General features: G+C 35.9%; 1 long non-coding RNA gene across 2 annotated transcripts in view; it reads right to left on the reverse strand.

Annotated features, from left to right (window-relative positions):
* The window catches only part of LOC148130576 (uncharacterized), a 253,470-nt gene that overhangs the window by 132,631 nt on the left and 104,336 nt on the right, over window positions 1-16,503 (reverse strand). Inside the window, exon 3 of one of the 2 annotated variants that reach the window (XR_015749902.1) lies at window positions 278-364. The exons of the other annotated variant lie outside the window; for it this stretch is intronic. This is a non-coding gene — a long non-coding RNA (uncharacterized LOC148130576). The remainder of the gene's footprint in view (window positions 1-277; window positions 365-16,503) is intronic. 2 annotated transcript variants of the gene reach the window in all.

Genomic DNA, 16,503 nt, shown 5'->3' on the forward strand with positions numbered 1-16,503 from the left:
GCCTTCTGCAAGAGATCAGGCTTCTACTGAAAGACATTTGTTTCTTCCTTGCAGCCTAAGTGCTTTGGTTTATAAGATAAAGGGAGAGATGCATTTCAGATATAAAATATGACAGAGAAGTAAAATTCTCACACATTTTGGGTTCTGGCCCTAACCGCTATCCCCATACAGATTATTCTCATGGCAGTGCAAGCATTGGAAGCATTTATTCATACTTGTTTTAGAGAACGGAGCTCATATTTAGATATTAAATGGCACTGTGTAACACTCCACTTACCTGAATATTTTGTAACTCCCTGTTGTGTTTGGTGGCCTTTCTCTCATCAGTTGAGGGAGACCCTGGAATTTGCCCCAAAGTCATTTCCTAACTACAAGGAGAAATAGAAAAGAGGATCAACTTTCTACATAATAATTAAAAAGAACCTTACTGAATCAGATCAAAGACCCATAACCTTCATCCACATTCTTCATCCAAGAGTGACTTGCCAGATGTCTTTAGTGGATGGACTTTCTCCAGCAATAAAACATGGCAACATTGATCTGCTATATGCAAGAAATAAATGAACCATTTTGGGTAGCAGCACAATACTACCAATAATGAATTAATCAATACAAAGTATAGATTCTTCTTTTCACTCACTTAAAATGTTCTGTCCCCTTGTTCAGTAATTGTAAATCTCTCACTCTTACAAGAACCATAATGCCAAATTAAAGACTCATTTGCCATGCGAATTTTCACTTTCAAAGGCAGGGTGAAAAGTTCAAACAATAAAATCAACTCCTGTTCCTGAATTGTGCACCAAACTATAAATAAAACATTTCTCCTCAAGCCCTGGAGAAGCTGCCATTGTTTACCATTAGCACTATCATATCTGGATGCTTTGTCATTCTCAACAACAGAACATTGGTCAGAGCAGTGCCAAATTGCAGCTTTGAAAGGGAACTGGCCTGGATTTCCCTTTGACTCTTCCCACAGCTATTTCTGCCAGTGAGTCTTATTTTTAAGGAAAGTGTGCTCCCTAGTGTTAAGAGTGCTACAAAGTCCTGCAGATCTTTTCCTAATCTAAAACTGAACAGCCACTTGTGTTCACATTGCTTCGGTAATACCTTGGTCTCTATCAGCCCTTTTGGAAGATTGCCCCCAAAACAGAGCAGAGAATATAGATTTCCAGCAACTACAGCTATCTTTAGCTCTTGTATAAAGTATGTTCCTTAAACAAAAACAATGAACTCAAATTCTCTCAGACAAATAGACTGCTCAGAGAACATGAAGGGTTGATTCATACACATTGTGCTAAGCTATGTTTGTTGAACCATGGGTGAAAAGATGCTGGGGGTCCCAAGTCCAGCTTCATTTCAGTTTAATGGCGGTGATGTGGCTGAGATATTGGCTACTGGGCATAGTCAATGCTCCCTATAAAAATGATCTTGAGAGATAGGGCAGACCCTAGAAACTGATTATAACTGAACTGTTGAAGGAGAGAAAGAAAAAGACAACCAGGAGGAAACATATGGGTCATTGGCTAAAAGATCATTCCAATCCTCAGTGACTCTGATAAAGGATATCTACAATCTCCTTCCATCAAAGGAAGGCTAAAAAGTACATTTGATTCTTCATCTTCTGACCTTGAGGGGGATAGAAGCAGCCACAGCTGGCATATCAGGTCTTATCAAATCATACACAGGAGAAAAGGAAAGGAGAAAACACAACTCTCCCAGGTAATCATATTACACTAAGAGAAAAGGTATAAGAACTCTGTAGTTCAGCTCACTGTTTATCCATGCCATAAAGCTGAGAACTGAGTCAAAAAAAACAAATGTTTACAATTATTTTGCTTATAGTTTCTTAAGGCCACAGAGCAGAGGTGTTGCTGAAAGTGATTTGCATACCAAGTCAAGATTGCCATACTTCTCAGATATGACATAAGTAAAACATACAGACTCAGTCTATACTGGAATAAAATCTATCCACAAAAAACCCCCAAATAATGGTGGCAATTGGCATCTGTTTGTCTCTGAATGAAGTACAAGGGAGGGCTGGACATTGTCAAACTCTCCCAGCTATTTGAACACCTGGTTCTTTGCCTGGTCTTTATACTTCTTCCAAGTATTTTTTTTCCAGTTTATAAGTCTAGACTACACTGTCAAGCAGAGCCTGGGGTGAGGGAGTGGAGAATCAGCTGCTTTAATTATGTTTGGCTTGCAGGCCTAAATCTTGTGCTGTCTGAGGCATTATTCCGGAATACATAAATCAGGTTAGTTTTCTCTAATACTCAATTCCCATCAGATTCTCTATTGCTACCTTCAAAATTTCAACAAACAATCTATTTAACATTTCCATTAGAATTCCTCTTAGGCCAAATCTAGTACATGTTTGCCTAAGGAAGCCTCATGTTAATTAAGCTGTATACAGTTGAGTTGCATTTTTAAATGTTCAAAAATAAAGATAAATGTATGTGAGGAACCAAAGGGGTTTATATATTTGGGACTAAATTTTGTTTTATTAAAACTACTCAGCCATAAGCTCAAGTTAATGCATTGCCAATAGAGATCTATTGCAATCTAGTCTAAAATCCACCTCCTTGCAATTTCATTTTTGGGTTCTAACCTGGGCTTTTAGTGCTGCCCTATATGCAACTGAAATAAATGCAGTTGATCCATCTAATTCTATGTCTTTAACCTGAAGAAAGGTTAAATGCAATTGAAACTGGTGAAAGTTGAATATTCCCCTTACTTCAGACTGGGCAAGATCTGGCACTTCAAGATTGGGAAGCTACAGTAAGAGAGAAAGACAAGCAATTCATGTCATATTAAGGCCACCAGTTATGAACTACAAATATCCAGATGACTTCTAGATGACAGAAAGGGAATGTGACATGCCAAAGTGCTTGTACAGCAAGAATTAACTTTAGTGATAAAAAGCAAAGTAAATTGAACTACAATTTACTTTACAAGTTACAAATGACATGTCCTCTAGATCAGTAGTGGGATTCAAAAAAATTTACTACTGGTTCTGTGGGCATGGCTTGGTGGGAGTGGCAGGGGAAGGTTACTGCAAAATCCCATTCCCTCCCCACTCCACTAACCTGCTTTCCAGTTCCGTTCTCCTGTGCAGGGAAACAAAAGAAGACCAAGCCGATCAGCTGGGACTCAGGAGGCAGAGAATAGATGGGGGTAGGGCCAGTCAGAAGTGATATTTGCCAGTTCTCCGAACTACTCAAAATTTCCGCTACTGGTTCTCCAGAACTTGTCAGAACCTGCTAAATACCACCTCTGCTCCAGATGTATCAGATTGCAACACCCTTCAGCCATTTTGAAAATTATTTAGATGCCAGATTGCAGGGGCATCAGGTTACAGGAGGTGAGATTGCAGCAATAGCACTGAGACTTACATATCACTTCACAGTTTTTTACTGCCCTCTCTAAATGATTACAAAGTCAGCATATTGCCCCAACAATCTAGGTCCTCATTTTACTGACCTCAGAAGGATGGAAGACTGAGTCAATCTTGAGCCAGTGAGAATTGAACTGTCGAACTTCCAGCAGCCTGCAGTCAGCAGAAATAGCCTGCAATACTGCATTCTAACCACTACACTATCATGGCTTTTATACCATAACACCAGGAAGATCATGAACAGCATGTCATTTATCATGCTATTTAAACAGGAACATAACCTGATTATTGATAAGCACATTTCCACTGAATAAGTTCTAAGCAAATGTGCCAAGCATAACTCTCATGCATAAATGGAAAAAAAACATCATTAAGATTTGAAAAAGTATGTTGATTTTATAACCTGACCTACAGGTTATTAATCAGCAATGTTAAATAAGATACCAATTAGGCCACCATGGAATAACTTCACAAATCAGATAATATAGTCTCTAATACTATTCCAGATTAGTATTGGAGACTGTATTATCTGATTTACTTAGTTCAAATAACTGAAGACACAGGCCTACCATGGTCTTCTGATCTGTTTGATGTCACTTACTCCGAAGTAGCTCTATACACAACTTCGATCTTAACTAGTTTAGAGCAAGACTAAAAAAAAACTCACCTCTGATCCTTCAGATAATCTAAAAGTACAAATTTTAGTGTACCTCACCAGGATAGAAATAATAAGAAAAGCTGAGGGTTGCAGTTCTGCAATACCTGGCAGGCTATAAATTCCCCACTTGATGAGGAATAGCTAGTACCTTAAAGATGATTGGGCACATCTAATGTTCCTATTGTTCCAACATTCTGTAGATCTATTCAGATAATCACCCACTGCTCATGACAGATATCTGATAAATGGATAATTTCTTTATGCTGGGGCTTGACCTACAGAAAGCTATAGAATGCAGATTAAACAAAAGAAATGTAATAAATAACTGGACAAGGAAAGAATTGAAATAGGATAAATTTTATAATAATTTACTTCAGTATGGAGTTGGGTTATGTTGCAAACTAGGCATTGGAGCTAAGCTGAAAAAAGAGACGTTTTAAAGTAATATTGTCAGATTAATCATTTATTTATATTATATTATCAATTATATTTCTATTTTAACATTGCTGCAAGGGGTTTAGGATAGTGCTCACTCCTCCTTCATGTGTATTTCCATCTTTATTTAACAAAGCCAGGCCCAGATTACCTTCAAAGTTGATAGGGCACACTCCTAATTAAAAAGTTACAGTGGCTGGAGGGGTTATGACGAGATGTAAGTACCTTCCACCCTTTTTGCCACATGATGCTTAAGATTAGCTTCCACAGAGATCTGCTAACAAAATTAAAATATAGGCTGGTAAAACAAAAGGTTCAGGACAAGTGAAGACCCAAGTCCATATCACAATAAGCAAAGGGGTTAGTAACTTCTTGCAGATATTGGAACCTCTTGAACTATGGCATCATGGTTTCCTGACATTGAGGGAAAAGGCACATGGACATTGTCATGTATGCCCCAGGTTAGTGTTTCTCAATCTCAGAAGCTTTAAGACGTTTGGACTTCAGCTCCCAGAATCCCCAGCTGGCACCAGCCACTTTTCAGTCTTTAGCATCCTGTCCCCAGAAGGGCAGCCTTTGGCCACCAAACAGTTGACCACCTCTAAACTGTACAATGCCAGTGCAAAGGCAGGCCAAGCTCAAGATAGTTCTCAAAATTTCCAGCAAGTTCATAAAGCATCTTAATTCATAATACGATTCGTTGGCTTTGTTGTACCATAATGGGTAAATCTGTCTGTTAGATATTTACCAAACTGTAGCTGAAACGAATTGGGCAATGTGTAAATCCAGCCAATATCTGTCTTAAGAGCAAGGGCAGGCTTTGAATGCAAACATGAAAGTTTCCATTTTACATTTTGTGACTCCTTCCCTTTGATTCTTTTTCTACCATCAGCTTCCTATCTGAAATACTTCAATATTTCATTAAGCTATTTGGAATACAATTGAATTATATGGATTTGTTTAAGAGGGAAAAATGTTGTAAAGCAGCATTCTTTCTCTGTCTCTTGTTAATTTTATTTGCATTTATGTTAAAGACAATAAACATAACCAAGAATACTCAGACCAATTGCTATGATTTCATTGTTTCCTGGAGATAATTACAAACTCTTGTATGTTACTGCATTCCAAAAGACTCAAAAGGAGAGCTCTTTTTATGTTACACGTCTTTTATTCTTAACCATGTGAAAAGTTCTTGTCCTTGGGATTTAAATTTACGTGCAATCATGTATTTTATTTATTTGGGGTCACTTCATTATCTTATGCCATCCAACCCAACAAAGCCAAAGATATCCTGCAGACAAAACTCACTGCATGATTATACTTCTTTAATTATGCTTACTAAGACTGATGTTTCCTCCCAGATTCAGAATGTCCTTGGTGAATAGTCTGCTGAATGATTTATCCAAAGCCCAAAGTACAGCTATATAGAAATTCAAAGAGCTGGTTGCGTACATTGTAAGAGTGGCCAGACTTTGAACATTCCCAGCAAACAGATGTTTATTCAATCTCAAAGGACTCTAAATGGCATATGCCCCAATGCTGTAATGAAAGATTAAAACAATTTAAAAATATAACATTAAGAAAAAACAAATAAAAACACTAATAGAGATTTTTTTCATTTGATAACAGCCATAGCCTACTACAGAGTGGGAAGCCACCATTCTTTCAATTAGTCTTAGAGACTTTTCTAAATGCCAGCAAGTTCAGATTAAAAAGGAGAAAGGGTGTTTGCTTTGTAAACATTTGTTTTCACATTGGAGTGGCTCTTCAGATGAGGAACAAAAGAAAATACAGACTCCAGGAATCTGAGAACAAGGGATGAAGTAATCAAAGGCCAATCCGCCCAGTGGTGGGATTCAAATTTTTTTACTACCGATTCTGTGGGTGTGGCTTGGTGGGCATGGCAGGGGAAGGATACTGTAAAATCTCCAGTCAGAGGTTGTATTTGCTAGTTCTCCAAACTTCTCAAAATTTCCACTACTGGTTCTCCAGAACTGGTCAGAACCTGCTGAATACCACCACTGAATACGCCTCTTACTGTCTATGCAGTTCAAGATATGATTATGAGTGTGTTTGATAATGGGCACATAATTAGGAAATATTAATAAAGACATAACCCCCTCAATTATCCCCCCTTTACATAGGGTTAATATTTTTGTTTTTATATTATATATTAATATGACTTTTAACATTTTTCTTAGTTTTATGTTGCCTATTTTATTTGATTGTTATGTGCTGGGGAGATGGGCAGCTATATAGATAAATATACAAATAAACAGCTATAACTTAGTCAGGAAGTTATTGAGTTTTGGGGAGATTGAAGGGAGAATCCCTATATGTGTGTAGTATATGGATGGGTTTATTTTAATTTTTGGGTTTTTTTTTCTTTGTGTTTCATCTATTGTCTATTATAACAACACAAATTTTAAAAAGAAACTAGTGACTTTTTTATCTGACATGGTTTGGGATATAAATTAGTCTATGATAAATTAAAGCTACCATAGAGTGTCTGGTCTGTCTGTTTGATTTAATATTTTTAGATGATTTTCCTTTATTTAGTTTTGTACCCTGCCCAGAGTCCACTGGAGTCTGTGGCTTATACATTTAAGTATATAATAATAATATCTGATCTACAAAATTCTAACCCTTTCCTCCCATCTGGCAGTCATGTGGATTCTTTCAGCCCAGATCCAGAAAAAAGGAGAGGCTAAACAAACAGAGGAGAGAAAATAGCATACCCATGGTGTTTTTTTTTTTTTTAAATCTCCTTGAGGAAAAGGTAGGACATAAATGTCACCATGTAATATAAAGAAGAAGAGTAGGAGTAGGAATAATGTTGTCTCATATTTTAATGATTAATGTGGAAAAAATAAAAGTGCCAATTGTTTGAGGTCCCTAGATACTTCCCTAGTATCAGGGGTGGGTTTCTACCGGTTCTGTCCACCTCTGTAGAACTGGTAGCTCTGAAGAGCAGCATACATAGAACCGGTTCTATGTCTGCTGATGTTTTTGCCCACCCGGGCTCTTGCCTGATCTTTATTTCCTGATTTTTCAACTTCAGCTGCCGAATGAGGCACAACTGCAGTTAAAAAAGCAGGAAAAGAGGGCTGTTCCAAAGGCTGCTTCTCTGCATGCAGTGGGCTGATGACAAGTTACAGGTGATGATGATTTACAGGTGCGCACTTGCAGTGTGCAGGGAAGCACATCATAAATCACCAAACCTCATAAATCCCAAACCGGTAGTTAACCCTGTCGTATCCCACCCCTGCCTAGTATCTTTTACTACTTATACTTCATAAAACATCCACACTGTGATTATGAAAGTTGTTAGCATGCAATAGCATGCATTGCCATGGCTTCTTATTCCTTTTGAACCATATATTCTTAAAATACATACAGAGAAGTACTGTAGCACATCTCATTCTAGTGACTTGTTATTTCAAACTTGCCTCATTCAGAACATATCCCCACACTCTTCTTTATATGTGAAAAACAGCCAAAAGAACAAACAAAATAAAATCTCCTCTTGTGACATGTTATACCCTCCCTGGAACTGTATGTATTATGTTCTAGTTAAACTCAAATACAATGAAAGAAAATATTCAGAAAGAAAAACTGAACACAAGGCCTGGTAGATGCTTATGAAGAGAAGGAAGACCCTGAGGAAATTAGAAGATATTGTCCCATGGAAAAACCAAGCAACTGACCAACTAAGCAACCTTCCTTATCTGGGCTTTTGAAGAGTTTCAGAAGCAGACTTTAATTTCAATCAATCCCATAGGAAATATTGAACAAAAATGCCTGCTCCTGTCTATTTTTTTTCCTTTGCCATATGAAAGATGGGGAAATAAACTCTCCTTACAGTTTTAAAGAAGCTTCCCTTATTCACAAATACACTCGTAGAGGGGGGAAACAAGTGGGGGGAGAATAAAAAAGGCAAAGAATGAAATGCTTTGGGTGTGCTGAGTGAAAAACTAAATATGATTCATATGAACCACAGAATCCCATTGGTTTATAAGGCAGACTGACTTTGAAATTATTCTGTTTTAAAAGATATTTACCATGACTTGTGGGAATATCACTGTCTGAGAAATAGAAACCCACTGTACCTCCAGAAGCAAGGCAATAAGAGCAACTTGTTGGATATTTTATTTGGTTTTGTTTAGGCCAAGGCATTAAAAGGGATGGCTTAAACCTAGGAAGTTTTACAATATTGTTAACACAACTGAAGTGGTGACATATTGTCAGGGTTCCAATGGATGCTCTAATTAATTCATGAGCCTCAAGCCAAGTTTCAAAAGAAATCTAATTATTTATTAGGAGCAACATGTTGGCACTTTTCCCAAGTGCAGTCAGCTCTGCCCTACATAATTTACTGCCCACCTATGACCCTGTTTCCCCCCTCCTCCCAGGGTGTGTCATAAATCCCATTCTCCAATGAAACACTTTCAAGGGCTGTGGAAAACACGCCTCTCTGGCTGGGGCTTGGTAACCTGAGACACAATCTGGAGAAAGGTATGCGTGGAATGTGCTTCTGGTCATAGCAATGAACTGCTCCATCAAATCTCCCCTCCTCCTTCTTATGGCAACTCAAGAGCAAGCCAGGAATGCTTTATGAGTTGACATATATCACAATACTGCTTTAGGTTGTAATGCTCTTATTGCTTTTGAAAAAAGAATGATTTGAATATTTTATTATCATTCTGCTTCAAAATAAGAGCCACTTTGGTATAGTGATTAAGGTCCTGGCTTAGAAACCAAGAAACTCCAATTCTATCATGGACATGAATGACAGTTGGATGATTTTGGGCCAGTCACTCCCTATCAGCCCAATCCACCTCACAGGATGATTGTTGTGGAGAAAATAGGAGGAGGAAGAAAAATTGTTATGTTTGCCATCTTGAGTTACTTATAAAGTAATAAAAGTGAGGTTTTTTTAAAAAAAAAAACTAAATTAAAAAGTGTATGTAGATATTGTAGCAAAGTGTCTCCCAACATTTTGGGGTGTACTCTGCATTTGGAAATTTGAGGATATATATGAGCCTTGTCATGGACCATGTCTGTCTTGGAGAATGTGGATACCCATAAAATATCCATTTAGAAGGCAATCTGGAAAAGTTTCTTCCTCCTTTGTCTTCTAGCCTTGCCGAATAAACATTGCCTTAATAGCTAAGCTTTAGAAACGAATTCAATTCCAAACAAAAAGATAGCCTGTGTCTTTTTTTTTTAATTATTCCTTTTTAAAAGAATTGGTACTATTCCATATGTTGAAGATAAATATGATCTTATCCGAGAATTCTAACCTCCCCTTTATTTCTTTTTAAATTAACAGAAATAAAAAATAAGGTGGTTGGTATCAAGAATTGGGATCACTGTTTCCCAGATACCATATTAGACCTCAGACAAGTTTTTGGGTGGATGGCCAAGTCAAAAGAAATCAAAATGCTGGGCACAACTTTGCAATCAAACTCTAAGCTCTTTTTATCCATCAGGACTTTAGTTGTTCAGGAGAGGCTGCCATCTTGATTTTCCCCTTGGCTGCCCCTGAACTTCAATTATAGCAGTTACTGACCTGTCGTTACTTCAGGTAACATGTTGAATTATCAGTCCAGCGTTACTTTGCCTTGTTCCTTAAATGAAAAGAACATGTGGCTGACAAAGATACAAGAGTCCTACAATATATTAACATTAAGACAGAGGGAGAAAAAGGATTACAAAGGGTTTTTTAGTTGGCTATTATTATCCAAAAACAGGTCATCTTCTATTAGCAGCTCAGTTTTAAAAAGGAAGACAAGAAAGCGGAAGTTAATCCAGAGGGAATGGAAAGTAGCAGTAAAACCAAATTCCTGTTCCCATCCCAAAGGCAGAGATAGCATTCAGATATCTTCTGCAAAATGGAAAAAAAATAGAGCCATTCTTCTGTAAGTCTTCACAAATCACACTGGTTTAAATGGAAAGCTGTATGTAAAATGAAAAGGGTAATTTAGAGTCACAAAACATTTCTTCTGCTGAGAAAAGTCCTGTCATCAAGTAAGAGGTCATTAGCTAAATGAAAGCTAAGCTTCTTTGAGCCAAAGATACCACTGGCTTGATACTCTATAGAAGACATTTGTGTTACATAGCAGACTTTTTTTTTCATCTTTGCTAAATAAAGTTTAATTGTGGAGACCAAAAATGAAATGGGCTGCTTGGGTTTCCTTTGCATTACATTACAGGAGATTCTCAGTTGTCAGTACATTTTGTTTTCTCAGTGCAAGTAAAACAGACACATATGCACACCCAAATTGCCCAGTATACAATTGTAATACAGCTTTCTTAGATTATAAATGGGGTATTTTATTGCTTAATTCTGATGGAGGTTTTTTTGTATAATTGGGCTTATTCATTTTGTTCACATTTAGATTGAGATAAGGCTTGTAGATTTTGGAAAAGAGGAATTAAAAGGTTTCTGTTTATATTGCTGATGAACCCAATGAACAAATAACCATTTCATCAGGAAGACATTTTACCATGTTATGCATTTTATAAGTGTAAATTATAGTGACCATATTTTTCTCGGAAATAATAAAGGGGAAAGTCTGAAAAAGGGGAAAGTCTGAAAGGGGATCATAATGATGCAACAAATTAATTCTTCATATTTATAACTTTGCTTTGCAGAGGAAAATTCAAGAGGAAAATCAAGAAAAACTGTACAAAAATGTATATTTTACTAAAAATTATCAAAAATCAAATTATATATGTAAAATTATTTTATAAAGGCAAATATAATTTCCACATTTTTTCATTTGAATTTGAAAGACTGTGCATGAATTAGTAATTCAAACACTAAAACTAAAATTATCAAAATAAAGGACAAAAATGGGTTTTTGAAAAATCTTATCTAAAGCACACTTTTCTTAAATAAAGGATTGTCTTTTATGATAAAGGATGCATGGCCACTGTAGCAAACATTTATTACTTCTGAATATTCAGAAATTTAATTTAGCATGTTTATTCCTAAATTTTTATTTATATTAAAAGTTATTCAGGACCAAGTAATGGGCCATAAGATTGCTGCTGAAATAATCTGATTCACTGAGAAGGAATTTATTAGGAAGGATCAAGAGGACCATCTAATTTCCTCCTTAATCCCTTCTACAGTAGTGACACCATCCCTCAACATTCTAATGCAGGAGTGTCAAACTCACGTCATCACAGCAGAGTCACATGATGTATCGGGACTTTTTTCTCTTTTGCTAAAGCAGGCATGGGTGTGACCAGTGTGTGACGCATCCAGCCTAAGTGCAAGAGTTTGACAACTCTCTTCTAGTGGATTACATCCAACAACACACTGTGAGACAGCATCAGCAACCCAGCATCAACAACCCTTTGTCTGAGGTATGTTTCAGAATAATTGCTGTTACAACTAACCACCCTTTGAAGTGATTCAGGAGAGCAACTTGGCACCAGTTCTTCACATATTCCTGTATGTCACCTGGACTGGACTTCAATAATATGGCTCTCCTGGAAAGCTACTTCTCCCTCTTCTTCTCCCATTATACCTTAAACTACCATTTAGCACATTTAAAGATTAATTTACTCTTACCAGCCATGCTTTGCATAAATAAGCAAATTTTCTCCATCTTTTTATGAACTGAGACACTAAAGAGATCATATTTATTGGGAGAAAGAGAGATATTCTCAATAGTGACTTACATTTAACAGTGATGGTTATAGCTGACACCTCTGCCAATGGCAACTGACATTGGTGGCCATTTTGTCTCTTCCTCAATATTATAGGTGGCATTGTCCAGAGTATTTTGAAGATCACTATTCAGAGAAAAACTTGAGAATATTTATCATTTTCTAAGTATTGTGATTAAAAAGAAAATGGGATATCTCAGACATTCTCCAAATTGCAAACCTAATAAATGTTGGCTTATTTAACATTAGCATCTAACAATATAGCTGGATAGATCAGAGACAGATTAAGGAAAGGTAATTGTTAAATATAGAATATAGATAGAATAAGAATATAATTATGCACAAATTAATACCTGTAAATATTGCACAAATGATTGTTATATGATAAGCATCACAAATAGCTGTTATTGAGTGATATATTTTTTATGTTTTTAATGTAATAAAAATTCAATAAAGTTTATTTTAAAAAAAAACATTAGCATCTAACAATAAAGGAAAGCACAACATTTGTGTCCCTCTGTTATTGCTTCCTTACAGTTCTCATTGGCCTGCCTACTGATTGGCTGCAAATATATAATCCAAATATGCACTGTATATAAGGAACAATTTCTTTTCTAGGATGGACTTCTCTTGCACAATTACACTTTTGAATGGCTCCCCCCCTTTCCAGTAGATGTTTTTATCAGCATGGATATCAACATCTTTTATGATTGGACTTGGAAACAGATGGGTTATCTTGTGTTTACTCTAACCATAAAAGTACACATTTGTTGCAATCCATAACCCGGGAATATAGGTGGTACACTTGCTAAAATACCTCATAGGAAGATTCAAATTAAAAATAATACAATACTTCACCTTCAGCAACAAAATGCTCATATTCCAAAGACTGGAGATTTTCTTGGTTCAAAAGGTACACATTTCAAAAGTGCTTTTTTAAAAAGATAATCTGCATTTATTGATGACTGGCTCACTTCAGAATTCTTAAATAGAAAAAACAGTCTATCCTTTTTGAATATATTTGTGTACTTCCTTATTTTGCTTAATGAAGTGGAACATGTGGTAACTTTGAATTATTTGACGTTATTTTTTTTTATACCATCAATTTAGTAAATTTGCACCAGGGATAACTATCTTGAACCCTCCAAATGTTTCAGATTAGAAATCCTCAAATCTCAAACCACTGATCTTTCTTCCTGAGACTGAAAGAAATTCCGATTCTAAATATTTAAAGGACACAGGGTTTCCTGTTTGACCTGCAGTGAAAAATGTGATGTATGCACAGATATATTAAAATATAATTTTACAAATATATGCTTCATAATAAATGCACTTTCAGAAAACTATAATATGAGTAATATCCAACCTGGATTTAACATGACTTGTGGATCAACAAATGGAGAGAAAGCTAAATGATTTCATTTAGGAGATTCTGTGAATTAAAATTATGGAAGATCATTAAATATTGTAAACCTGCTAAGTTATTCTGTATAATCTTGTTCAGGTTTTATTTTGAAGCTAGTATTGGGGGAGAGGTGAAATAAAATAAGAATTGAACAAAACTATTAATATTTGTACCACACAGCAACACAATCCTGACTATAAAGTTTATTTCATTATTTATTTTACTATTGGAAAACATTCGCGACACAATTTGTTTTAGGATTTTTTTATGTTGGCAAATCATTGATCATTCAGTTATAAATATATTATGGCAAACAAATATATTTTAAAAGACTAATACATTACCTGCAATTAATTTTTTTATTACACTTGGTGGTTTAAAAAAAGGCTACTAAACAAAGCTATAAGATGTATAATATGGACAGTAAAAAAGAGAAATCAAAAGCAGAATATATACCAAACCAGAACCTCTAAATAATTTAGGACTAACTTTAGGATGCTTTTTGTAAAAGATCTTGGAAATTTCAAATGATTTTCTACTTTTACAGTTTTGAGATATAAATGCTAGTTTTACAACAGAAGCAAATAACATACTTCTTAGAAGGAAATATAGTAATTCAGAAAGGCTTATTTACAAGAAAACAAATATAGTATTTCTCTCTTTGGCTGCAATTCAATACCCTCTTTTTTAATCAATGATTAAAACCTAGTAGAACTTACTTCTAGATAGAAGAAGGGTTGCACTGTTAAAGTTACAGTTATAATTGTAAGAAACAAGATTGAATTTAATGATGCTTATTCTAATATCAGCATAGAATCAGATAGCAATTGGTTCTGTTTTATCTCAGAATTCTATAAATCATAAAATTTCTACCAGCATTTTCTGTTTTAAGAACATATTTGTCTTGTTCCTTCCAGATCTGTTTATTTACCACTGAAATTTTGATTCCGTTGAAATCATGTGATGAATGAAGATTTCGTCTTGTTCAATGGGAATGATGGGTATAAAGGAAATAAATAAGTAAATTAAGAAAAATGAAAATCCATAATATTTGTCTCAGTTTGGAAAAAAATACATTCAGCATATGTATTCCTGACAATAAGCATAGTTTTGTGAAAAAGCTACTCTGCTGTCTTTCATTTCTTTAAAAAATACTTCAGTGAAAGCAGACAGAAATCATGATAGGTGGAATAGGTAAGTAGCAAAGAGAAAATTAAAGCAAGACCAGAGAAGACTACAGGGGAAGATGGATTTCTCTTTTACGGATGAAGGATATGGAATTCCGCACAATATACTAATACACCTCACATAGTCCAACCTGGACCAAGGCTTAATTTTTATCATTTATATTTATAATTTATAAATACAGTATTGAGTGCAACCTCAATAACTTTAAGATGTCTGAATTTGCTGGTTGGAGGATTCTGGGAATTAAAGTCTATACCTCTTAAAACTCCTGAGTTGGGAAAAACTGTTCTAGTGCAACAATAAGTAAATGGGTGCGTCTAGACATTTTGAATGTCCGTTTCCAAAGGATACAGCCAGTATCTTCAAAGAAAGGATTGTGGGATCTGAACTTCATATCTTTTAGAAGGGATTAATGCGTAAGTACAGAGGAAGTATATATAAAATTATCCTATTATTTTGATTACTGTTGAGAGAAATAAGCATCTCTTTAGAAATCAGATCTCTTTGCTGGTTCTTAACAATTTTGCTTCACTGTGCAGGGGATTTATTTCTACAGGATGCTAATTGATATTCCTTCGATGTCGTCTAAAGGCCATAGGATAAGGAGACTGTCCCAGAAATTAGACTGTTGTGGCTGCTATTGTGTGGTAATCCACAGGTAATGCCTTTACCCAAACCTGAAAGAAAATTAATCAAGTAAAAATCAGGAGTTTGGTAATACACTTTTAGATTAATATTAATAACATTTGTTAATCTGAAAAGGTGCTAATTTTGGGCTACTGTAGTTTTTCTCCTACAATTTCTTGATTGCGGGAAATAGGACTTCAGCAACAGGGTGGTCAATGTCTGGAATACTAACTAGCAGTCAGCACGGGTTTGCTAAGAACAGATCATGCCAAACCAATCTTATTTCATTCTTCAACACAGTGACTAAATTTGTAGACCAGCAAAATATTGTGGACATAATATATTTAGATTTCAGCAAGGCATTTGACAAAGTAGACCACAACCTACTTCTTAGTAAGCCAGAAAAAAAGTGGAATAGATAGCACCACCACTAGATGGGCTCGCAACTGGCTGGCAAACCGTACTCAACAGTCCTTAATGGGTCTAAGTCTACATGGAGAGAAGTAAGCAGTGGGGTGCCACAAGGTTCTGTCTTAGGCCCACTACTCGTCAATATCTTCATTAACGACTTAGATGAGGGAATAGATGGGGAACTTACCAAATTTGCAGATGATACTAAACTGGCAGGAATAGGTAACACCCAAGAAGATAGGTTCAAGATCCAGATGGATCTTGACAGACTAGAACACTGGGCCGTATCTAACAAAATGAACTTCAATGTAGAGAAAAGTAAAGTCCTACACTTAGGCAAGAAAAACCAAAAGTACACATAGACTGGATGAAACCAGGCTCAATAGCAGTAACTGTGTGAGGGATGTTGGAGTCCTAGTGGACAACCAGCTAAATATGAGCTAACAGTGTGCAGCAGCAGCCAAAAAAGCTAATGCAATCCTAAGTTGTATTAACAGAGGGATACAATCAAGATCAAGGGAAGTACTAATACCACTCTATAAAGCCTTAGTAAGATCACACCTAGAGTACTGCATCCAGTTTTGTTCACCACATTATAAAAAAGATGTTGAGAGTCTAGAAAAAGTACAGAGAAGAGCAACCAGGATGATTAGAGGACTGGAGGCTAAAACATACAACAAACGGTTGCAGGAACTGAGTTTG

The sequence above is a fragment of the Notechis scutatus genome, chromosome 5 (genome assembly GCF_049901735.1).
Source record: "Notechis scutatus isolate UNSWTSFEM ecotype Mainland chromosome 5, rNotScu1.2, whole genome shotgun sequence".
Lineage (NCBI taxonomy): Eukaryota > Metazoa > Chordata > Lepidosauria > Squamata > Elapidae > Notechis > Notechis scutatus.